The sequence below is a fragment of the Oncorhynchus masou genome, chromosome 12, assembly GCF_036934945.1.
Source record: "Oncorhynchus masou masou isolate Uvic2021 chromosome 12, UVic_Omas_1.1, whole genome shotgun sequence".
Classification (NCBI taxonomy): domain Eukaryota; kingdom Metazoa; phylum Chordata; class Actinopteri; order Salmoniformes; family Salmonidae; genus Oncorhynchus; species Oncorhynchus masou.
In genome coordinates this window covers 69,747,536-69,771,703 of record NC_088223.1, presented here as the reverse complement: position 1 = coordinate 69,771,703, position 24,168 = coordinate 69,747,536, and the positions used below count along the sequence as shown (strand labels likewise).

At 43.1% G+C, this 24,168-nt stretch overlaps 1 long non-coding RNA gene across 1 annotated transcript in view; it reads left to right on the top strand.

The window, feature by feature from the left end:
- Nucleotides 1-24,168, top strand: part of LOC135550735 (uncharacterized) — a 27,047-nt gene continuing 2,879 nt past the window's right edge. Inside the window, exons 1-2 of the long non-coding RNA XR_010457138.1 lie at nucleotides 1-100; nucleotides 462-580. This is a non-coding gene — a long non-coding RNA (uncharacterized LOC135550735). The remainder of the gene's footprint in view (nucleotides 101-461; nucleotides 581-24,168) is intronic.

Below are 24,168 nucleotides of genomic sequence, written 5' to 3'. Positions count from 1 at the left end.
CAAGGATACAAGTTTCGCATTCATCTTGATTCAACCTGAACTCTGTGGATTCAACACGGTGAAGAACAACGACAACAACTTTGAGCTTGGCTTTTCCTTGGTAATATTGGTGCTTTTTTACAGCTTAGTTCTTTAATGTAACTGTCCAGTGAAAAATCTCACTTTTAAAAGTTCATATTCTGTTAACTCATAACCAAATAATGTTGTTGACTTGTCCTACACTCCTAATTGTGTCCAAAGGTATGCCCACACCATTCTAACCCAAAAAAGCAGTTTTTAACATACAATTTCATAGAAATCTGGAAACACTGAACAGTTACTTTAAGGTAGAATGCAAACACAATCGTGCGCTTAGCTGAGTTCTGTTAGGAGCAAAGAGAACCTAGTCTGCAGTAGTGTTACTTATGAGAGATCAGCCCTAAACATCCCCATGTGCCCCACTCCTTTTTTCCTCTTCACAGAAAGAGCCCCGTCCCCCCCAGTCCACCATCCTTCACGGCCAACCCAGCTCAACCACAGTCTTCCCAGCCCATCCCCTATTACTTTATCCTTCTTCCGCCCCCTCCTGCCTCCCTTTCAGGTAATTGGCTGTAAGGTATTATCTGCCTAATTATCAAATAAATCCATCTCCTCCTCTGCAGCGCAGCACTTTCACAAAACAGGAAGGTTGGATTAGAGGGCTGTGCTCAGATCCGGAGCCTGGCCGGCAACTCGCTGCGGGGGAATGCACTCAATGTGTACACACACACAGGCAAGCGTGTGCACCCACGTACATACACGCACAGATAAGCTCACACACACAGGCAAGAGTGTGCACCCACGCACATACACGCACAGATAAGCTCACACACACAGGCAAGCGTGTGCACCCACGCACATACACGCACAGATAAGCTCACACACACAGGCAAGCGTGTGCACCCACGCACATACACACACAGATAAGCTCACACACACAGGCAAGCGTGTGCACCCACGCACATACACGCACAGATAAGCTCACACACACAAGCGGGCATGCACGTACAGTTCAAGTCGGAAGTTTACATACACTTAGGTTGGAGTCATTAAAATTTGTTTTCCAACCACTCCACAAATTTCTTGTTAACAAACTATAGTTTTGGCAAGTCGGTTAGGACATCTACTTTGTGCATGACACAAGTCATTTTTCCAACAATTGTTTACAGACAGATTATTTCACTTATAATTCACTGTATCACAATTCCAGTGGGTCAGAAGTTTACATACACTAAGTTGACTGTACCATTAAACAGCTTGGAAAATTCCAGAAAATAATGTCATGGCTTTAGAAGCTTCTGATAGGCTAATTGACAAGATGCTGGAGGAAACAGGTACAAAAGAATATACAATTGAAGTCGGAAGTTTACATATATCTTAGCAAAATACATTTAAACTTTGTTTTTCACAATTTCTGATATTTAATCCTAGTAAAACCTCCCTGTTTTAGGTCAGTTAAGAACTCAACTTTATGTTAAGAATGTGAAATGTCAGAATAATAGTAGAGAGAATTATTTATTTCAGCTTTTATTTCTTTCATCACATTCCCAGTGGGTCAGAAGTTTACATACACTCAATTAGTATTTGGTAGCATTGCCTTTAAATTGTTTAACTTGAGTCAAAGGTTTTGGATGGCTTTCCACAAGCTTCCCACACTAAGTTGGGTGAATGTTGGTCCATTCCTCCTGACAGAGCTGGTGTAACTGAGTCAGGTTTGTAGGCCTCCTTGCTCACACACGCTTTTTCAGTTCTGCCCACACATTTTCTATAGGATTGAGGTAAGGGCTTTGTGATGGCCACTCCAATACCTTGACTTTGTTGTCCTTAAGCTATCTTGCCACAACTTTGGAAGTATGCTTGGGGTCATTGTCCATTTGGAAGACCCATTTGTGACCAAGCATTAACTTCCTGACTGATGTCTTGAGATGTTGCATCAACATATCCACATAATTGTCCTACCTCATGATGCCATCTAATTTGTGAAGTGCACTAGTCCCTCCTGCAGCAAAGCACCCCCAAAACATGATGCTGTCACCCCCGTGCTTCACGGTTGGGATGGTGTTCTTCGGCTTGCAAGCCTCCCTTTTTTTCCTCCAATCATAACGATGGTCATTAAGGCCAAACAGTTCTATTTTCGTTTCATCAGACCAGAGGACATTTCTCCAAAAAGTAAGATATTTGTCTCCATGTGCAGTTGCAAACCGTAGTCTGGCTTTTTTATGGCAGTTTTGGAGCAGTGGCTTCTTCCTTGCTGAGTGGCCTTTCAGGTTAGCGTGTGCGAGCAAGGAGGCCTACAAGTCTGACTCCGTTACTCCAGCTCTGTCAGGAGGAATGGGCCAAAATTCACCCAACTTATTGTGGGAAGCTTGTGGAAGGCTACCCGAAACATTTGACCCAAGTTAAACAATTTAAAGGCAATGCTATCAAATATTAATTGAGTGTATGTAAACTTCTGACCCACTGGGAATGTGATGAAAGAAATAAAAGCTGAAATAAATCATTCTCTCTACTATTATTCTGACATTTCACATTCTTAAAATAAAGTGGTGATCCTAACTGACCTAAGACAGGGAAGTTTTACTCGGATTAAATGTCAGGAATTATGAAAAACAGAGTTTAAATGTAGTGGTGTATGCAAACTTCCGACTTCAACTGTAGGTATGCATGCAAGCACACACACAGACAGACACACACACACATAAACACATCCAAAGCCCAAATCACACATATAGTGGTACAAATCACAGGTATGTGGTTCACATCTCTGTAAAATGTGTTGCTAGAGGGAGAAAATGTTTACTGATCTATTTCATGGGCCAGGAGAAAGGAAAACAATGCTATTAGCTCCCACTCTAGCCAATAAATCCACAATAATGTTTACGACCTGAGCGGGTTTAGAGCTAGTATTTATGAAAAAGAGGTGCTCATTATGTCCTTTTATGGGCACAGGTAACAGAGTATTTTGTGAGTAACATTTTCTTATAATGACTAAAATAGAAAACAATATGGATGTCTCGATCTTGCCCAACATAAGGGCAGAAAGACAGATTCTGCGTATAGCATGCATTACATGTATGTGGACATCTGCTCGTCGAACATCTCATTCCAAAATCATGGGCATTAATATGGAGTTGGTCCCCCTTTGCTGCTATAATAGCCTCCACTCTTCAGAGAAGAGCTTTGCTCTAGATGTTGGAACATTGCTGCGGGGACTTACTTCCATTCAGCCACAATACCATTGGTGAGAGTGAGGTCAGACAGTGATGTTGGGCGATTAGGCCTGACTTCCAGTTGGTGTTCCAATTCATCCCGAAAGGTGTTTGATGGGGTTGAGGACAGGGCTCTGTGCAGGCTAATCAAGTTCTTCCACACCTATTTCAGCAAACCATTTTTGTATGGACCTCACTTTGTGCACGGGGACAAGATAAGGCCTTACCCAAACTGTTGCCACAAAGTTGCAAGCACAGAATTGTCTAGAATGTCATTGTATGCTGTAGCATTAAGATTTTCCTTCACTGGAACTAAGGGGCCTATCCCAAACCATGAAAAACAGCCCCAGACCATTATTACTCCTCCACAAAACTTTACAGTAAGCACTAGCATTCTCCTGGCATCCCCCAAACCCAGATTTGTCCGTCGAACTGCCAGTTGGTGAAGCGTGATTCATCACTCCAAAGAATGCATTTCCACTGCTCCAGAGTCCAATGGCCGCGAGCTTTACACCAATCCAGCCGACTCTTGGCATAAAGCGTGGTGATCTTAGGTTTGTGTACGGCTGCTTGGCCATGGAAATCCATTTGATGAAGCTCCCAACAAACAGTTATTGTGTTGACGCTGCTTTCAGTTGCAGTTTGGCACATGATAGTGAGTGATGCAACCGAGGACAGACAGCTTTTACACGCCACGCACTTCAGAACTCTGCTGTCCTGCTCTGTGAGCTTGTGTGGCCTACCACTTTGCGGCTGAGCTGTTGTTGTTCCTATATGTTTCCAATTCACAATAACAGCATTTACAGTTGACCGGGGCAGTTCTAGCAGGGCAGAAATTCTACGAACTTACTTATTGGAAAGGTGGCATCCTAAGACGGTGCCACGTTGAAAGTCACTGAGCTCTTCAGTAAGGCCATTCTACTGCCAATGGTGGTCTATGGAGGTTGCATGGCTATGTGCTCGATTTTATACACCTGTCAGTAAACAGGTTTGGCTGAAATAGCCAAATCCACTCATTTGAAGGGGTGTCCCCATACTTTTGTATATATAGTGTATCTGTGTGCTATCTGTGCTCTGACCTTGAGATGCAGTAATTGTGCGGAAAGGGGATGTTAAACATCCGTTAGTAGGACTTGGACACACACACCCACCCACACACTCACACCCATACTCACACAGAGTGGCAGCAGGCAGCCGTATAAACCCTGGCCCCTCTCTGTGGCATTATCTCATGCCCAGAGCACTCCCGCTCCATCCTCTGCTGGCTTGGCTCCGTGCACAGAAGCATTATGCGCATCTGCCACACATTAATCGTCAAATTATGGAAAAATTGCGCGTCAAAAGCCATTACTAGGGCCTGTGTCCCCAGGGGCCTTCTCTGGTCTCACACTTTCTTCTCTTCCTTTTTCTTTTTCTATCTCTCTCTCTCCCTCTCCGTGCTAGAAAGGGAAACACTTTCTTAACTTTTCGCACATCTCATTATTCTCTCCCAACTCTTCCCAGAAATAAATTTCACGGTCCTTTTTTCTTGCTGAATCATCCTCCACCATCATCCACCCCTCCACTGACCACTGCCGCCTCACCCAATCGCTCCCTCTGCTTCTGACAGGTAGTGACTGTCTTCGTCCAGACCACAGACTGCCCCAGTTATTATTGTCATGAATAAATCATTGTTTTCTCGCCTCTGGTTTTGGTGTTAAGAGTTTGTTTTTGTTAGCACCTCGGGTCCCTCTTCTTGACTCACTGGCATACTCGTGTCACACCCTCTACGCCCCCGGAGGCCATACATTTAGACATTGGCCCAGCTCTGAGACTCTGGCCTCGGGTCCCTCCCTACAACACAACAACGTTTCCTTGTGTTTTGCATTTTCAGGAAACAACTTGGCGAACAGATTTTCATTCCAATATTTTAATATACGCATTAAAAAAATATGCTAATTTTCCCACCATTGGTGTGTTTCCAAACTGACTTGTTGCAGATAAAATGTACCTTTTTGCTTAAGTTTTCATGTACCGAGTGTGGGTAAACTGTGTGGGTAGGCTAGCTTCTGGCTTGCTTCTGAAGCTAAGCAGGGTTGGTCCTGGTTAGTCCCTGGATGGGAGACCAGATGCTGCTGGAAGTGGTGTTGGAGGGCCAGTTGGAGACACTCTTTCCTCTGGTCTAAAAAATATCCCAATACTGCAGGGCAGTGATTGTGGACACTGCCCTGTATTGGGTGCTGTCTTTTGGCTGGGATGTTAAATGGGTGTCCTGACTCTCTGAGGTCATTAAAGATCCCATGGCACTTATCATAAGAGTAGGGGTGTTAACCCTGGTGTCCTGGCTAAATTCCCAATCTTGCCCTCAAACCATTCAAGGTCACCTAATAATACCCAGTTTACAATTGGCTCATTCCTCCTCTCCCCTGTAACTATCCCCCAGGTAGTTGCTGTAAATGAGAATGTGTTCTCAGTCAACTTACCTGGTAAAATAACAGATAAATAAAATTATAGTCTACATGATGAGATTATCATGGATAAGAGCAAGAATATTTTTATCTGTCAAGCATTGACCAGAATAAGACCCTCAATATTTATTGGAAATGAGCATCAAGATCACCTTCACTTTCACAACCCTGTGAAGTTCATCACAGTTTATTTCCTCTGTAGCTTAATAATCTGCATAGTTTCCAGAGTCGTAGTGGGAGGACTACACACCATGTCATCGTGTGACTCCAATTTGACTTTGAAATGGCGTTTCCACCTCCATTTCTCAGCAATTCATTTTACAGACACAAAAAGATCCAACCATGTCGAACGAACAAATGATCTGTCGGCATTTATACAATTTTAAGTTAGAACTTTCCTCACATAAAAACTGTGGAAAGGGAACATGGTTGATATTACTTCCTCTACGTATGCATCAGACCATTAACATATATTATGCCTGTCCCAACCCACTTTAAACCTAAATATTATGCCATTTTTTATCATCTATCCCGATGCTGCCCTGCTGCAGGCTCAGTTTCACACCAGCAGAGAGACATTCATTACACTCCTGTAAGGTGAACACGTTTCAATCCATCCACTCACTCCGGATTTCTTTATTTAATTACATGAAAGATATACATTGATATCTGGTTACACGGCATCCCTGCCCCATCCTCCACCCACCCACCACTTCAAAAACTCTCACTCATAGCAAAATCATTTGGATGTGAAATTTGGTTCCCACCCAAAATCACTCAGGCTCTTGGACATGCAACAGGAATCGTTTAGGGGTGTGAAAGACAAGATCAGAGGTTTAGCCAGGGGCGAAGGAGAAAACACACTGGCAAAACAATTACACACCTCCTAAAATGCAAGCAGGCACGCACACACACAGTGTGTAAATGAAAGATCTGTGCAGATTACAGCCTTTAACCACATCTGCTTTTTGTGTGCTAAATTGATAAAGCCAGTAATCAATAACTCCTAGAGGAATAGTGAACAAACGTCTAAGTACACACAAACCCAGACTAGCAAAAATGTAATGTATCCAAAGTTTTTAATTGTGCTTTGACTGCTTTATTGCCTTGCGGGGGCAGGTACTTTGCCCCTGAATTCTCTCAAGTGGTATTCTGACGGTAAAAACATCCCTGAGGATCAAATGCCTGGAGGAACTCATTGATCCGATGTCAGGCTCACCCTGGTGGAGATTGTAAGAGAGATTTGTGGGGGGCAGAGAGAGTGGTGGTGAGACAAAGGGTCTGGATTCAGGTAGCTATAGGGCTAAGGGGTGACCTCACGTTACAGTACTGTGTCATGTGTTCCTGAGAGGCAGGGGGAGGCAGGGGATGTGGGGGTGAGCAGAGAGGCCTAAAGCCTGGCCTTTCACGGCTCTCAGGGAACAAAGGACCACTTATACTACCAGCAGTGACAGCTGAAAACATCTTTAAGCTGAGACTGGATGTGTGTGGTGTGTGTGTGAGAGAGAGTGGGGAAGAGAGAGGGGTAGAAAATCAGAGAGCGAGACATAGAAGAAAGGTATAAATATATGGATGTTTTGTAACCCATTTCTAGCTTCCCTTCAAAATACCCAGCAAAACAAATATTGGCCAATATTTTAGAGCTAAATCTGTATTACAAAGGAAAATCACACGACAGAGCAATGTCTTCACTGTTTGCAAAGGGTCCTTTTCTGGTCGCATAGTTGCATAACAATCAGAACTGACTAATAATTACCATGCTCTCCATATTTATGTACCCTTGAAAAGGTTCCATTGAAAAGGGCACCAAGGGTTCTCTCCTCTGACTGACCGGCACAGTATGTCTGACCCTCCCAATGCCCTGCTTCTAATCACACTGGGCCTACATGTGAGCCCCTGTTGCTGAATAAGAGTCCTGACACAACTGAGGAACAGCAGGTCTCCCCCTGACCATGGATGCAGCAGGTCTCCCCCTCTCTACTACCCCTCTCATGAACCTCTCTCCCACCCTTCCTCCACACCAGCTGTTGTTTTGAAGGCTGGGATAAAGGCCTGCAGGTCAAGACCCAATCAGGACCCATACAATACCCATACATATAGGAAGATCCATACATACAGGATCCATACATACAGGACCCATACAAGCAGTGTACAAAACATTAGGAACACCTGCTCTGTCCATGACATCGACTGACCAGGTGAATCCAGATGAAAGCTATGATCCCTTATTGATGTCACTTGTTAAATCCACTTCAATCAGTGTAGATGAAGGGGAGGAGACAGGTTAACAAAGTATTTTCAAAACTTGAGACAATTGAGACATGGGTTGTGTATGCGCAATTCATAGGGGGAATGGGCAAGGCAAAATACTTAAGTGCCATTGAACAGGGTATGGTAGTAGGTGCCAGGCGCACTGGTTTGAGTGTGTTAAGAACTGCAACGCTGCTGTGTTTTTCATGCTCAACATTTTATCAAGAATTGTCCACCACCCAAAGGACATCCAGCAAACTTAACACAACTGCGGGAAGCATTGGAGTCAACATGGGCCAGCATCCCTGTGGAATGCTTTCAACACCTTATAGAGTCAATGCCCTGACAAACTGAGGCTGTTCTGAGGGCAAAGAGGGGTGCAACTCAATATTAGGAAGGTGTTCCTAATGTTTTATACACTCAGTGTACAAGACCCATACATACAGGACCCATACAAGACCCATACATACAGGGCCCATACAAGACCCATACAGTACATACAAGACCCATACACACAGGATCCATACAAGACCCATACATACAGGACCCATAGAAGACCCATACATACAAGACCCATACAAGACCCATATGTACAGGATCCATATAACGACCCATATGTACAGGGTCCATACAAGACTCATACATACAGAACCCATACAATACCCATACATACAGAACCCATACAATACCCATACATACAGGACACATAAGCCTGAATCACACTATATGGCCAAACCATGCCAATCCAAGCCGCGCTGGCCTTCTTATGCATCCACCATAGTTGCTGGATCTGCACTAGAACAGACAATGTAAAACAAAAATATCAGAGCCAGCACAGTATGGTTTGGGTCGGCCCAATAATGTGAATAAGGAAAGGAGCATATACGACTCATTCAGGACCATGAAGAACCCATATTGGAACACACAGGAACACAATCCATATTGAGCTGAATTGATAAAATTATTATTATTATATTTTAACCAGGCAAGTCAGTTAAGAATAAATTCTTATTTTCAATGACAGCCTAGGAACAGTGGGCTAACTGCCTGTTCAGGGGCAGAATGACAGATTTGTACCTTGTCAGCTTGGGGATTTGAACTTGCAACCTTCTGGTTACTAGTCCAATGCTCTAACCACTAGGCTACCCTGCCACCACAGTGATAAATAGAACAATAAGTTTAACAATTTGCACCACAGTTTTTTAAATTACCCTTTAAACTACTACTACTAGTTTGATTGTTGTAGCCATCGATTGTCCAAGTAACAATCACACATTTAGCAAACTTTTTTCATTTCAAACTTCACATTCCTCTAGTATAGGCTAGAGCGATATAAGCAAAATGCCTGCGATAAGTGGTCGGTACGGCAGGTGTCGATAATTTTCGGTTTATCATCCCAGCTTAATAAGACAAGCACAACCTGAATGTGGACTTTGTCCCCCATCGCAGGGATTGGCGATAAGGTGTCTGGTCTGTGTCTGGCAAGTGGTAACCCATCACCACCCATGACCCTAGAACCCAAACAGCCACAAAGGCAACTTGTCCCCAGAAGCCATTTCAAAGGCCATGTCAGTGGACTGGAGAACCTTGACCTCACTTTAAGTTTGCGATGGTCGGAAATAGTTGAGTAGGAGTTGGCTTATTCTCTATAATGCACAGGATGTGCAAATGTTTTTGAATTCAAGAACAACATAATATATATGCCATTTAGCAGATGCTTTTATCCAAAGCAACTTATAATCATGCGTGCATTTTACATACGGCTGGTCCCGGGAATCGAAACCACTATCCTGGCGTTGCAAACACCATGCTTTACAACTGAGCTAGATAGGAACATATTATTAATGTAAAGTAACTTGTAAATTAGCTTTGCTTCACAAAAAAGGTGAGGCTAATGGTGAACTTCATCTTCCTATGTGGCCCAGTCAGACCAATGGGAGGCTTGCAGTGACAACCGCCGCACATTGTGGCTGGGGGGTAGCGGTGAGCAGGAAGTATCCAACTGACTCATCAGATGAGCCCACCAGGAGCCCTCACAATGGAACAGGCAGGGGACAGAGGCTCCCTGAGGGAAGTGGTGCATGTAATGAGGTCATCTTCCTGCTAACACAGCATCTCACATTCAACATCGACTACATTTACATGAACACCAATATCCCGTTATTATTCAGGATACTCAAGTTTTATTCTTTTGAGTTGATGCATATAAACATCATAAAGCTTGTATCCCGGTTATGAGAAACCCGGAGAAGATGCCTGGAATATGCTGATTTAAGACGGGATACTGTGGCATGTAAACATCTTATCCCGTTTACAGTTTTCTTACGGTCTGTGCGGGTTCAGTTTTGCATATCATAGGTGTTGTGTGATGATGTTTTCTTCTGATTGTCAAACAAATCACTTCAAAAAGTAGGCTACCTGTGCAGTTCAGTCCACCATAATAATTAAGCCTACTATTATTAATTTACTATCAATTAAATTAAGTTTCTGCTTATAATTTCCTATAATTTCTGACATTTGGTAGGCCATATAATAATTTCTGACATTTGGTAGGCCATATAATAATTTCTGACATTTGGTAGGCCATATAATAATTTCTGACATTTGGTAGGCCATATAATAATTTCTGACATTTGGAAGGCCATATAATATTTTCTGACATTTGGTAGGCCATTTGTAAACTATAGTTTACTGCAGCTTTTCTTCTGTCATAACTTGATGCCCCAGAAGCCTAATTAAAGTAGTGTTCACCAGAATAATGTCTTAATCTAGTTAACACTGGTAAATGTGTCTGTTTCGTTTAGGGACTGGGGAGAAAACGCAATAACAGTGGAAAGATTGGTCCTGTGCAAAATGTTCAAATGTCATCTGCTTGACCGGTTTTAATGAAATGAAAAGCTGAGAAAATTACAAAATACATTTCTGATTTAGTTCATCTTGGGTGCATATTTTATGTTGTTGAAATACTGTCTACTTGCATAACAGTGTCAAAGATAACAGATTAAACGCACATTCACATTTTCTCAAGACTTGCTCAATGAAAGAAATCATATTTCTCCACTCCTGTTCTCAAGACAAAAATGAGCATTTGTATAATTTCACTGCAAGAACAGCAGGAGTTACTATTACGGTACATGTGAGAGGTTATAGGCCCACAGTCAGTGTTCATATTTCAGTTACTATTACGGTACATGTGAGAGGTTATAGGCCCACAGTCAGTGTTCATATTTCAGTTACTATTACGGTACATGTGAGAGGTTATAGGCCTACAGTCAGTGTTCATATTTCAGTTACTATTACGGTACATGTGAGAGGTTATAGGCCTACAGTCAGTGTTCATATTTCAGTTACTATTACGGTACATGTGAGAGGTTATAGGCCTACAGTCAGTGTTCATATTTCAGTTACTATTACGGTACATGTGAGAGGTTATAGGCCTACAGTCAGTGTTCATATTTCAGTTACTATTACGGTACATGTGAGAGGTTATAGGCCTACAGTCAGTGTTCATATTTCAGTTACTATTACGGTACATGTGAGAGGTTATAGGCCTACAGTCAGTGTTCATATTTCAGTTACTATTACGGTACATGTGAGAGGTTATAGGCCTACAGTCAGTGTTCATATTTCAGTTACTATTACGGTACATGTGAGAGGTTATAGGCCTACAGTCAGTGTTCATATTTCAGTTACTATTACGGTACATGTGAGAGGTTATAGGCCTACAGTCAGTGTTCATATTTCAGTTACTATTACGGTACATGTGAGAGGTTATAGGCCTACAGTCAGTGTTCATATTTCAGTTACTATTACGGTACATGTGAGAGGTTATAGGCCTACAGTCAGTGTTCATATTTCAGTTACTATTACGGTACATGTGAGAGGTTATAGGCCTACAGTCAGTGTTCATATTTCAGTTACTATTACGGTACATGTGAGAGGTTATAGGCCTACAGTCAGTGTTCATATTTCAGTTACTATTACGGTACATGTGAGAGGTTATAGGCCTACAGTCAGTGTTCATATTTCAGTTACTATTACGGTACATGTGAGAGGTTATAGGCCTACAGTCAGTGTTCATATTTCAGTTACTATTACGGTACATGTGAGAGGTTATAGGCCTACAGTCAGTGTTCATATTTCAGTTACTATTACGGTACATGTGAGAGGTTATAGGCCTACAGTCAGTGTTCATATTTCAGTTACTATTACGGTACATGTGAGAGGTTATAGGCCTACAGTCAGTGTTCATATTTCAGTTACTATTACGGTACATGTGAGAGGTTATAGGCCTACAGTCAGTGTTCATATTTCAGTTACTATTACGGTACATGTGAGAGGTTAAAGGCCTACAGTCAGTGTTCATATTTCAGTTACTATTACGGTACATGTGAGAGGTTATAGGCCTACAGTCAGTGTTCATATTTCAGTTACTATTACGGTACATGTGAGAGGTTATAGGCCTACAGTCAGTGTTCATATTTCAGTTACTATTCCAATTAACCCATATACTGAAATGAGGAATATTCTGTTTATTCACAGATACAGAGATATTCATGAGCGGGACATCAAAGTTGCATGTAAGCAGTTTATCCAGAATAAGACCTTAACCGGGATATGAGCTACTATCCGGAATACTGTGAGCATGTAAAAGTGGTCATTGAATGATTGGGAAAAGGCAGATGACAAAAGACTGACCGACAGTTGAAGTTGGAAGATTACATACACCTTAACAAAATACATTTAAACTCAGTTTTTCACAATTCCTGACATTTAATGATAGTAAAACGTCCCTGGCTTAGGTAAGTTAGGATCACCACTTTATTTTAAGAATGTGAAATGTCAGAATAATAGTAGAGAGAATTATTTATTTCAGCTTTTATTTCTTTCATCACATTCCCAGTGGGTCAGAAGTTTACATACACTCAATTAGTATTTGGTACCATTGCCTTTAAATTGTTTAACTTGGGTCAAAAGTTTTGGGTAGCCTTCCACAAGCTTCCCACAATAAGTTGGGTGAATTTTGGTCCATTCCTCCTGACAGAGCTGGAGTAACTGAGACAGGTTTGTAGGCCTCCTTGCTCGCACACGGTATTTCAGTTCTACCCACAAATTTTCTATAGGATTGAGGTCAGGGCTTTGTGATGGCCACTCCAATACCTTGACGTTGTTGTCCTTAAGCCATCTTTCCACAACTTTGGAAGTATGCTTGGGGTCATTGTCCACTTGGAATACCCATTTGCGACCAAGCATTAACTTCGTGACTGATGTCTTGAGATGTTGCTTCAACATATCCACATAATTGTCCTACCTCATGATGCCATCTATTTTGTGAAGTGCACCAGTCCCTCCTCCAGCAAAGCACCCCCACAACATGATGCTGCCACCCCCGTGCTTCACGGTTGGGATGGTGTTCTTCGGCTTGCAAGCCTCCCCCTTCGGCTTGCAAGCCTCCAAACATAACGATGGTCATTATGGCTGAACAGTTCTATTTTTGTTTCATCAGACTTGAGGACATTTCTCCAAAAAGTATGATCTTTGTAACCATCTGCAGTTGCAAACCGTAGTCTGGCTTTTTTATTGCAGTTTTGGAGCAGTGGCTTCTTCCTTGCAAATCGGCCTTTCAGGTTATGTCGATATAGGACTCGTTTTACTGTGGATATAAATAATGTTGTACCTGTTTCCTCCAGCATTTTCACAAGGTCCTTTGCTGTTGTTCTGGGATTGATTTGCACTTTTTGCACCAAAGTACGTTCATCTCTAGGAGACAGAACTCGTCTCCTTCCTGAGCGGTATGACGGTTGCGTGGTCCCATGGTGTTTATATTTGCGTGCTATTGTTTGTACAGATGAATGTGGTACCTTCAGGCATTTGGAAATTGCTCCCAAGGATGAACCAGACTTGATTTTCTTTCCGCATTCTTGGCTGATTTCTTTTGATTTTCCCATTATGTCAAGCAAAGAGGCACTGAGTTTGAAGGTAGGCCTTGAAATACATCCACAGGTACACCTCCAATTGACTCAAATGATGTCAATTAGACTGTCAGAAGCTTCTAAAGCAATGACATCATTTTCTGGAATTTTCCAAGCTGTTTAAAAGGCACAGTCAACTTAGTGTATGTAAACCTCTGACCCACTGGAATTGTGATACAGTGAATTATAAGTGAAATAATCAGTCTGTCAACAATTGCTGGAAAAACTATGTGTCATGCACAAAGTAGGTGTCCTAACCGACTTGCTAAAACTATAGTTTGATAGCAAAAAAATTGTGGAGTGGTTGAAAAACAAGTTTTAATGACTCCAACCCAAGTGTATGTAAACGTCTGACTTCAACTGTATGTGGCAGGGTCTATGGGAAATCACAGACTACAAAAAGAAAAGCAGTCACGTCACGGACACCGACGTCACACTTCCAGATAAACTAAACACCCACTTTGAGGATTATACAGTACCGGCCCGCTAACAAGGACTGACCCCCCCTTCTCTGTGGCCGACGTGAGTAAAACATTTAAATGTGTTAACCCTCACAAGGCTGCTGGCCCAGACGGCATCCCTCGCCGTGTCCTCAGAGCATGCGCAGACTAGCTGGTTGGTGTGTTTATGGACATATTCAATTGCTCCCTATCCCAGTCTGCTGTCCCCACATGCTTCAGGATGGCTACCATTGTTTCTGTACCCAAAAAGGCAAAGATAACTGAACTAAATTACTACCACCCCATAGCACTCAATTCTGTCATCATGAAGTGCTTTGAGAGACTAGTCAAGGATCATATCACCTCCACCTTACTGGCCACACTAGACCCACATCAGTTTGCATACCCCCCCAACAGGTCCACAGACAATGCAATCACCATCACACTTCACACTGCCCTATCCCATCTGGACAAGAGGAATACCTATGTAAGAATTCATTTGTTTGAAAAATTGCTTGTGTCATGCACAAAGTAGATGTCCTAACCGACTTGCTAAAACTATAGTTTGTTAACAAGACATTTGTGGAGTGGTTGAAAAATGAGTTTTAATGACTCCAACTTAAGTGTATGTAAACTTCCAACTTCAACGGTATACATTAAGATTTTTGAAGTAAAACATTTGCCATGCTCACATTGTGATTTAATTTGTTCAAAGTCCACATATCATAATTACTACAGAAGTAAACTTATTTTAAAACTGTACGTTTATTTGCGTCTAAGGCCTACTACAAACGGACCTTCTTCCACAGAGCTGGTGAATTCTATGTTCATTTGGGAATAAACAATAATCAAGCCAAGGCCAGGCTTAAAAAATGCAAGAATACATTTCGGACAGAAATAAAATAGGCCAAAAAGGCTCTGTGGAAAAGCATGATATCCAGATATGATAAATGTGTTAATTAAATCTGTCTCCAGTCTGTAATTATCTAATCTATCTGTTATTGCGAAATCCGCAAGAGGGTGATTTACAAACCAAGTATTTACTTGGGCCATAGTTCAAATCTGTTTCCTCTCAACACTAGGCATCTGTAGCATCTAAACAGAGGACCTTGATACTGCTTTGGTTCCAGACACCCTCCTGGAGTGGAGGTAAGGGGCACTTTCCAGATATTCAAATGTTGTGCAGGCTTGCACAGAATATCAAATCTTTACATTGCCTGGAGAGGTGTTTAACGTCCCAGGAACCACATCAATATGATGTAACGATCTTGAAAGGATCTTGGTCTTGTACGCAGATCAACAGTACAGAATGTGTGTATCTGGAACACACCCAAGACACCCTGTTGAATTCTCCTCAGAAGGCATTTAGCTGCAGACACTTCAGCAGTGTGTTAAACGGTTCAGTGGACACACCTGTTCTGTTCGCCTGGCTGTGCCTCTGATAGCACTGGTTCACTCTCAGAACAGATCAAACCTGTAATTTACTCATTCTTTCTCTCCCCCCTTTTACTTTGTTTCAAAGTTGTGGGAGGTACAGATTATGCAGAAACTCACTTCCTGAGGAAATGTCTTGGGTGTTGACAGGCTCCGTTCCTGCAAAGACTGTTATGCTAATCTGGTCTTGTTAAATGCCGCAGAATGTCTGTGGTGGACTGGGGAAATGCACCATGAAACTCAATAGGTCCAGGCAGGAAGAATAGGGATACAGTAGAGGAAGCAAACATGGCATGTTTTTATTCCCCCACCCCCCACCACCCACCACCCCGCACATTCTAGCCTGCACTGACCCAGCCAAGGGGGGCAACATCTTGTTTTCAGAGGGGGTTTCGTCCCTGCCCAATTTTACAGCTGGATGGAGAACATCAATGGGGCCAGTGAGGCTGGGGCCAGACAATAGACAGGGAGCCAAGCCGGCACGCCAACCCAGGATTTCCTGGCTTAAGGCACAAAAAAAGTTAGACTCCGCTGCACAATAAAGAACGAAACTCTTGTATTTTCAGAAATCGAGGTTGTGTAATCTATGAGCGCAGATCACAATTCAGAAATCCATTACAAAGCAATGACGGACGTTAGTGATGATGTAGTATTGCTGTGTGTGTTGGTGGAGATGGATGACCTATCAGGTGTATTCATAAGCTGCGATGGCGAGTTAATGGAACTGTCCTCTGCAGCAGCACTGCCACCAAACACAACAGGACTTAAAAAGGCAAATAGAGATGTGGGGGTGGGCACTTCAAACGCGGCCGCCTCAAGATCAAACACAGCCTAACGGCAACCCTGGAAAATCCTGTCCACAGAGCTCTTTTCATCGGTTCTTAACTTGCATGGAAGCTGTCAGGACCAGTTAATGGGTTGATGCTGACTTCCAGCCAGTCTGCCATCCCAACCGTCCCCCGTTCCTTTCCCCCCTAGAACTTTCGGAAGTCTGGAGTTTTTGGAGGGCTTTTTTCCAGGAGTGTCTGCTGCCAGGCTTTCCCCCAGATTAACCTTCAGTTTCAAAGACACCCCCAGCTGTACCCCTTTGTGTGGTGGGATACCCTTGTATTCATGTGTGGACTCATTCATCCAGTCAGTCACTGAGCTGTGCTCTGCTCCATCAGCTGCCAAAGCCTCCTTTAACAGACCCATTGGTAACTCATTATGATACAGGATCACCAGCAGTTTGGAAGATTCTGTGAATCTTTTAAAAATCACGAGACTTCTTTATATATAAACCATCAAAAGCTTAAAAGCAAGATGCCGGAGGCAAGCTGCAGACGACACCTGGTAGATGGTGGTAGAGAATTTATTTAAACTTTGAATCTGTACTCCTTGCCAATAATCAGTGTGTTGTTTTTTCAATCTACTTTTAGCAGAGCTGAGGTTAAACATAATTTTCAGTCGTTTGAGTATTGGTTCAAAACACTTGACTACTGTCACAAGACTAGAAGAATTCTAGAAGGTCACTTTTCACTCTCACCCCTTTATCTGATGTGTGACTTTCTTCCTCAATCCCTCAAAGATCCTGTGATGCTTCTGAGTAACGGTCGATTGGGGATGCCCTCATCCTTCCTGCCCATCCCTTCCTCCACCCATTCATCCACTTCTTCCTTCTTTCTCCCCCTTGCATGGACATAAGCGTCTTATGGGGCAGCCTTGCCAGGGTTGAGGGGCTGGGGATGGAGTGTGGCTGTTTTTGTGCTCCGGCCAGGCCTATTGGTGGCTGAGCAGACTGCGGGGAGGGTCAGGGAGGGCCTTCAGGCTGTGTGGCCGGCCTCCACTCCTTCAGAGAGGGCCAACAGTGCTACCTTTGTGCGGCAGAAACAGGAGAAGTCACTGATTACAAGCAGCAAAGGGGAAAAGATCCCTTCCTTCTTAAACCCCTACGATGGCAGCTAAGAAGCCTGACAAGGTCTATTATTCCACCTTATTTAAAACACAAAAGCTTCTTCTTGAGCTCAACATGATGGTGGAAGGTAGGTGGTAGGTCTTAACTAATGTGAGGTAGTGAGTTCATTGCATTCTAGGACATATTAAAGATTATTATTGGGATGTGTCTACATTAATCCAAAAGAGTTTCTGTATGGCATGAACTTCACTTTCAAGTACTGCTGTGAACCACAACACGTAGGATACCTAAAGCAGTGTAAGGCAGAAATCCTTCACCAGCTCTCAGAGAAATGTGCTGTTCCATATAGAGGAAGAAGCCCCTCATACCCAGGCAGGGATAAAGGGACTATCCAATAGATTGTACCTCCGCTGACCGGCCTGCTCCAGTTCAGGGTATAAGGCAGTGATCCGTGCCTCCTAAATGCCCTAGGAACTGCCAAACAGAGGTGTTGGATTCAGAAAGCGGCTCATTTCACTGCTGCTGTGTACAAGCTTCTCTCTTCTAAGCCCGACCAACAGGCTCTGAAAGAGGTCATTGTGCTAGGCTTGAGCCCCACTATTTTCTCTCTTCTCCTCATGGCCACGCTGGTTACATTAGCTCCCGTTTAGCCCTCCACGGCTGCCTGCGATCTGCTTCGCATTCAGCCGATCAAAGCCAAAGGCCCTGTAATGCAATAATGTGTGTCCACAGGGGGAATGGTGCTCTGGGAAAGTGCAATAGGTTAGAATATCAATAAGATGTGCCTGTGACCGTAACCGCTCACCTGTTGTCTGGTCGGGTTCTGGTCAGGGTCCTGGTCTCATGGAAGCACTCTCAGGTTCCCTGGACACGTAAAACACTCACGACGGCCATCTGGCAGCTGGGTCATGCAGGTTTTTAGGTGGAAACCTTTAGGTTTGGAGAAAACCTTTTTAAAATCACATGCTGTGTTTTAAGGTCTTGAATATGTTTAAGTTTACCCTGATTGGATTGTTTTATTTAATATATGCCACCTTCCCTATCATTGCAGAGATCTCTTGCAATGTAGTCTACATATTCCTGCCAGAAATAGGTGAGTTACAATGTAAAGCCCTTTAATGCCCTTGCAAAAGTGCCACATAAATCAAATGAATGATATGTTTCCCCTTGTAATCATTCGAAGCCAATTCTTCCTCGGAGAATAGACCTCCTATTCTAACTCGACACCCTCAACAATCTGTACGAATGGCAGGGAGGAAACAGAAAGCGGAAGCATTTGGATGAGCCAGCTTTCTCTCTCTCTCCAGTCTTAAACCAGATAGTGTGGTGATACCATGCCTATCATGTGACAGGGGTTCCTAACAGGTGGCTGTCTGAGCTGCCTGTTCACAGGTTGTACCACTTATTCCCAGCCTGCCTGAGGTAGATTAAGTGTGTCCATCTGTCAGAAGAATTAGGGATAATCCGCAGGAATTTTCAGATTGTGAGGGATGGCAATAGGAGGTGAAGAGGGAAGAGGAGGGAGTAGCGGGAAGGGGGATTGTCAGAGGGGTGGGGGAGCTGGAGAGGAACTTTCACTGGGGTGTGTAACCTGAGCTCCTCAGCCACCTGCACTGGTCTGAGAGCCCAGGAAATTGAGTCCATGGGTCCATTATCTCAGCAGCACGAATTACCCCACTCTGTGCTAGGCTATCGCTAATCCTCACTGGAGGAGAGTCACATGCAGACTACAGTGTGTGCAGCTAGCCCCATTATGCAACAAGTGCCAAGAGAAAGTTTGACAGGGATTAGTGTGAAATCAAATGGAGCGTCTAATCACAAGGGAGTAGCTTAACCCTCTGCTCACTTGTTCACCATTAGATCAATCAACCCTTTGGCGTTATAACACAACAGTGGGCCTAACTAACCTCATAGCTTACAAGTTTGAACAAACACTCTGGGGATAACACTGCCTAGTGGTTAGAGCGTTGGGCCAGTAACCAAAAGGTTGCTGGATTGACTCCCCGAGCTGACAAGGTCAAATCTGTCGTCCTGCCCCTGAGCGAGGCAGTTAACCCACAGTTTCCCGGGGGCGGAAGACGTGGATGTCGATTATGGAAGCCCCCCGCACCTCTCTGATTCAGAGGAGTTGGGATAAATGCAGAAGACACATTTCAGTTTAATGCAATCAGTTGTACAACTGACTAGGTATCCCCCTATCCCTTTCTTACAAACATAGAACATACAGTGCCTTGCGAAAGTATTCGGCCCCCTTGAACTTTGCGACCTTTTGCCACATTTCAGGCTTCAAACATAAAGATATAAAACTGTATTTTTTTGTGAAGAATCAACAACAAGTGGGACACAATCATGAAGTGGAACGACATTTATTGGATATTTCAAACTTTTAACAAATCAAAAACTGAAAAATTGGGCGTGCAAAATTATTCAGCCCCCTTAAGTTAATACTTTGTAGCGCCACCTTTTGCTGCGATTACAGCTGTAAGTCGCTTGGGGTATGTCTCTATCAGTTTTGCACATCGAGAGACTGAATTTTTTCCCCATTCCTCCTTGCAAAACAGCTCGAGCTCAGTGAGGTTGGATGGAGAGCATTTGTGAACAGCAGTTTTCAGTTCTTTCCACAGATTCTCGATTGGATTCAGGTCTGGACTTTGACTTGGCCATTCTAACACCTGGATATGTTTATTTTTGAACCATTCCATTGTAGATTTTGCTTTATGTTTTGGATCATTGTCTTGTTGGAAGACAAATCTCCGTCCCAGTCTCAGGTCTTTTGCAGACTCCATCAGGTTTTCTTCCAGAATGGTCCTGTATTTGGCTCCATCCATCTTCCCATCAATTTTAACCATCTTCCCTGTCCCTGCTGAAGAAAAGCAGGCCCAAACCATGATGCTGCCACCACCATGTTTGACAGTGGGGATGGTGTGGTCAGGGTTATGAGCTGTGTTGCTTTTATGCCAAACATAACGTTTTGCATTGTTGCCAAAAAGTTCAATTTTGGTTTCATCTGACCAGAGCACCTTCTTCCACATGTTTGGTGTGTCTCCCAGGTGGCTTGTGGCAAACTTTAAACAACACTTTTTATGGATATCTTTAAGAAATGGCTTTCTTCTTGCCACTCTTCCATAAAGGCCAAATTTGTGCAATATACGACTGATTGTTGTCCTATGGACAGAGTCTCCCACCTCAGCTGTAGATCTCTGCAGTTCATCCAGAGTGATCATGGGCCTCTTGGCTGCATCTCTGATCAGTCTTCTCCTTGTATGAGCTGAAAGTTTAGAGGGACGGCCAGGTCTTGGTAGATTTGCAGTGGTCTGATACTCCTTCCATTCCAATATTATCGCTTGCACAGTGCTCCTTGGGATGTTTAAAGCGTGGGAAATCTTTTTGTATCCAAATCCGGGTTTTAACTTCTTCACAACAGTATCTCGGACCTGCCTGGTAGGTTCCTTGTTCTTCATGATGCTCTCTGCGCTTTTAACGGACCTCTGAGACTATCACAGTGCAGGTGCATTTAAACGGAGACTTGATTACACACAGGTGGATTGTATTTATCATCATTAGTCATTTAGGTCAACATTGGATCATTCAGAGATCCTCACTGAACCTCTGGAGAGAGTTTGCTGCACTGAAAGTAAAGGGGCTGAATAATTTTGCACGCCCAATTTTTCAGTTTTTGATTTGTTAAAAAAGTTTGAAATATCCAATAAATGTCGTTCCACTTCATGATTGTGTCCCACTTGTTGTTGATAATTCACAAAAAAATACAGTTTTATATCTTTATGTTTGAAGCCTGAAATGTGGCAAAAGGTCGCAAAGTTCAAGGGGGCCAAATACTTTCGCAAGGCACTGTACATGTGTACATGGCAAATATTCACAACAGAAAATACATTTTATCCTAATTTCACACAGTCGACCTGCACACAGACCCCACATTACTAACAAAGGAGGCAGGTGTTGGGCCTGGCAGGCTAACCTGTAACATCCCTTGCTGAGTGACTGACTGACAGACCGGCATGAGATAGGAGATAGTAGTGGCAGAGGAACGAGCTGATGACAACTCGTCCTGCCCTCCCTCTGTGATCCCTCTGATTGGCTGAATGTTCAGAGGGCCGGGAATAAGGGAATGTTCCAAGCAGCAGTGGAGGGCCCTGCCATGCAGGTGTTAACATTAGTCTCAGATAGAGTGGATGGGATCAGGTTTCCATCCTATTGCTCCACAACAACTCCCACGCCACCACCCCTACAGCCACCCGCCCGTACTACCTTGTTGAAACAACAGCGGTGTTGAAAATCATTCACAAGTGTGTTGTTATGTCCTCTTCCGTCCTCATCAGTCATTCAGAATTTCCTGGCCACATACATTCCCATCTAGCATTCCTAGTCCCATTCCCACAGAGTTCATTCACAGGAAAGAGACAGAATGTTAGACAGTTATTCAATTGATCGGGCTACAATTAGCAGAGGGTTAATAAAATAAGTTGTACTAAATTGAATTTGAATAACCATTGCCCAAACGACACAATACCTTCAGGTTTTAGGGGAAAATCTAGTCTTATTAGCAATGCACCCAAAGGAGTATTCCCATAGATTGCATATAGAGTACAACAGTATGAGTCATAATTCCCATAAAACCTAGTTGGCAAACAAGGAAATCGTTTTTCCACCATTCATTTTTCCCATAGGGGATATTAGAAACACTTAAAATAAGCAGTCTGTTCCGTGTAGGCTTACCCTAGCGTGACATTTTGTGAACCGTGTTAATCTCTCTAGGACAAGGTGACTTTATCAATATATTCGCCTGTATTTACCCCCCCCCCAAAAAAAATGCTAATTAGCAGCTAATGTGGCTATCATAAAGAACTACAAATGCCATGATGATCTGAACAAAACTGCCAAATCGAGGCAAAGGTAAGACTCCCTGGATTAACTACCTAATGTTAACAAAATTTTGTAATTCATAAATTGGCAACATTTCTTTAAATGGAAAATTCTGTGAACTGTGTTGTGCAATACCTGTTAGCAAAAGTGTCAGCTAGAGATGACGTGCCAGAGCTTGCAGGGATTTGTAGTCTTGCATGATGTCTATGTTGATGCTAATTAGCATTTTCGAATCTGAGAGTAAATATAGCCAAATATATTGATAAAATCACCTTGTCCTAGAGAGATTTACATGGTTATCAAACGTAAAGCCAGGGTAAGCCTACACAAAACACAGCCCTTATTTTAAGAATTTCTAAAAAATGTATGGTTGAAAAATGATTGGAACCATTTCCCTGTTTGACTGCTAGGTTTTATGGTTATTATGACACCTCCACTGTGGAGCTCTATTAGTAACCCCAGGGCTTGGAGTGGTTAAGGTTGAGTTTTTTTTGTTGTTGACAAAAGCATTGAAAGAAAAACAACCAGTGTTTTCAAGAATATGCTGATGTGCAAATCCAACATGTTGCTTATATTTTGTTTTCTTTGGAAGACAAGACATATAACAGGCAAAATCCCCCAAGCTCTGGTTGCAAAATGCAAATCTGAATCACGTGGGGGTAAAAACCATGTGGCCAACAAAACAGCTCTCTTTTCCTGATACTCCTAACCATGGTTTCATTACCTAGTCTAAACTCTCCCTCAGTCATTCTCAGTCATGTCCTTGCGAGCTCCAAGTTCACCCCTAAATGCCAAACAAGGGGAGGTCATCCGTGAAATACAACCAAATTGCGTTGCATCCACCAAGCCCAGAACAAATTTACATAGGGATCTGCCTCCCTGCTATCTGTGTCTCCCACTCCAACCTCCAACGGGTGGGTGGAGGAAGGGCCTTGGTTTTGTTCCTTGCTCAAACATTGAAATGCACAAGGCCTCCGGAGGTCTCCATTTCCAGTCAATGTCCACCCAAAACTGTCACGGACAAAACATTGTGAATGAGGCCCTCAACCCCATCCCTCAGCCAGCCTCAACAAACATACACACGCATGCAATCTCTCTCTCTCTCTCTCACACACTCTCTCAGGGCAAGTGCAAGGAAGATGTAAGATTTGACAGCTCCCCCAACCCACATCCTAGACACACACACACACACACACACACACACACACACACACACACACACACACACACACACACACACACACACACACACACACACACACACACACACACACACACACACACACTCTCAGGGCAAGTGCAAGGAAGATGTAAGATTTGACAGCTCCCCCAACCCACATCCTAGACACACACACACCATTTCTGACAGCAGTACTGGAGTGGTTCTGAGTGATTTCATTTTGAGTCCCGAACTGCAAATATTGACTCATTGGTGAGTGAGTGTGTCATTTAAACCGGAGTTGGCACAGTTTATTAATGCATAATATGATTGAAAGTTATAATAGTTGTGCAGCATGTGCTATAGTTCTATAATAAAATGGCAAGAGCATTATTGATAGTACTCGTGTGAAAATAGTAAATGGAGCACAACTGAAATTAAATATGCCACACCCTTAACACGCA